Below are 2,500 nucleotides of genomic sequence, written 5' to 3'. Positions count from 1 at the left end.
AATTAGCAAACAAAAGCTGAAGCAATTTAAGAGGCACTTACACAGGCGTGGGCACCACCATCCATGTTACTCACTCACTCCCAAAATCCCAGAGTATATTAGAGTTATCTAGTTCATTAACATATTATCGAAGGTTCATTTATTTCAGAGGTTCAGTGATGGGTGGAGGATGTAACACCGACAACATCTGTGTTGAAAAAGTCACAGGATATTTATTGATCATATACTGGGACAACAGACAACACATTTAAAAGTGAAGCTTTGTCGTAATCGATCTATCATTCGTGATAGACAATGACTTAAGAGACTGATTGACTGACCATCAGTCAATGGCGTATGCCATAGTGAAGTGTGACACTGGTGAAGCAGTTCTGGCAGACTTATCTTCCATGCTGGTCGCTACAGTTCTCACCGTATCTTGTGAGCGCATTTGTCTTATTGTCCGTAACTGTAAATACTGTATATGGGCAATATACACTGTAAATACCAACTTATTCTGGTGAGGAAATACAATCATTTATTCTCTCTGCTGGCGTTTACCTCGTTACTAATTGGTTATCGTGCTACGTCAAGGTGTGCAGGTCAATAGTCAAAGACAGATGAAGATGCATTTGGCTGATGGAACCTACAGCGTAGGCGAAACGTTTCATCAGTGAAGATGCCTAACTGCTTCTTAATCATCACCTCCTACCAAAACTGGCAGACTGATCACATCAAAACTATTTCTTCTTCTAACCAGGCTTGAGACCCTGGCCTCCGCCTACAAATCCCTTCTCACCTACCTAAGCGTACACAGGTCACAGAGGCAGTAGCTTCGAACCTTCTGCCCTCAGATCATTTGTTTTCATTAAAAATTATATTCCACACTAAGACACACGTCGAACATATTTACCTAAATCAACAGTAAAGATCCTCCAAGTTCTGTACATATGTTTTAAGCGTCAAACTTGCGGCACTGTACACCACCAGTATTGTGGTATCTGGCACTGTATGCCATCACTATTGTGGTATCCGGCACTGCTGTAGTGCAGGAAATGCAAATGAGTTAGACACACAGATACAGTAGAAACAATGGCTTTCTGGGCGTTGATTTTAGTAAGGGAGAAGAGTGTTAATCTCCCCAGCATGACTTGTGTTCTAACTCTCCCTGTTGCTTCTTTGGCAAGCAGTTAGGTTAGGTAAGGTTCGTCAGGAAACAGGACAAGTGTTTCCTGACGCGGGTGTTAGTCAGATGATGACCCGCCTTTGGAGCTTTGGTCATCTGACCGAGGCCTTCCGCTGGCTTACCGGTCTACCCCTTTAAAAATAAGGACATAATTAAATATTTTTGGCAAGCAGTACCTGCAAGTTGATAATTGAGACATATGACTGATGACTGAGGCACATGTGCAACACCTGAGTGTCTCTCTTTCCTAGATGCTGCACATATTTCTAATTCTCACCCTATTCAAACTCCCTATTTACCGACTTACCTACTGACGTTCTCCCTATTTTCTTCCCCAGTGGTGACTCGATAATGGCCCAGGGTAGACCGAAATGTCGCCTATTTTCGTATTTTTTGGTCACTGCTCACTGATTTCTTCATTCGGGAAATGATTTTCTGCCTATTACAATTAGAACACTGTATATTTTCTGAGTAAAATTGGTGCCTGGCTGAGAGAGACTCATCTTCATTAGTCAAGTTAATGAGGCTGGCCCAGAGTTAATGATTACTGTTTAATTTACTAAAATGACAGGCAACAGTTGCTGTGAGAAGGGGGGATGTCTCTGTCTGTCTGTCTGTCTCTCTCTCTCTCTCTCTCTCTCTCTAAGTCAAACTCTCATATATGTTTAATTTACTAAAATGACAGGCAACAGTTGCTGTGAGAAGGGGGGATGTCTCTGTTTTCTCTCTCTCTCTCTCTCTCTCTCTCTCTCTCTCTCTCTAAGACAAACTCTCATATGTGCACTTAAGATAACAGTCAAGTCTATCAGGTTTGAAGCCTGAGCAGTGGGTGAAAGTCCTAATCACGCTCAGGCTGTCATTGACACAGGTTCGAATCCCCTTGCATATCTGATTCATTTAATAACATTTGCATATTAGTCTGATATCTTAATGATATTACAGTGTGTGGAGTTTTGTACACTGGGTAGTGGTGGAGAGCTTTGAGAAGGAAAGAGAGAGAGAGAGAGAGAGAGAGAGAGAGAGAGAGAGAGAGAGAGAGAGAGAGAGAGAGAGAGAGAGAGAGAGAGAGAGAGAGAGAGAGAGAGAGAGAGAGAGAGAGAGAGAGAGAGAGAGAGAGAAAGAGAGAGAGAGAGAATTTTGGGATAAGAATTCAGAATTACATCACTGGAGATGAAACAGGGGTGATAGTGAGTGACTGTGTGAGTGAGAGAGTGAGTGAGAGAGTGAATGAGAGTGAGTGATTGAGTGAGTGAGTGAGTGAGTGACTGAGCGAGCGAGTGAGTGAGTGATTGAGTGGGTGAGTGAGTGAGTGAGTGATTGAGTGAGTGAGTGAGT

The sequence above is a fragment of the Cherax quadricarinatus genome, chromosome 23 (genome assembly GCF_038502225.1).
Source record: "Cherax quadricarinatus isolate ZL_2023a chromosome 23, ASM3850222v1, whole genome shotgun sequence".
NCBI classification, from domain to species: Eukaryota; Metazoa; Arthropoda; class Malacostraca; order Decapoda; family Parastacidae; genus Cherax; species Cherax quadricarinatus.
Note: the sequence above shows the minus strand (reverse complement) of the source record.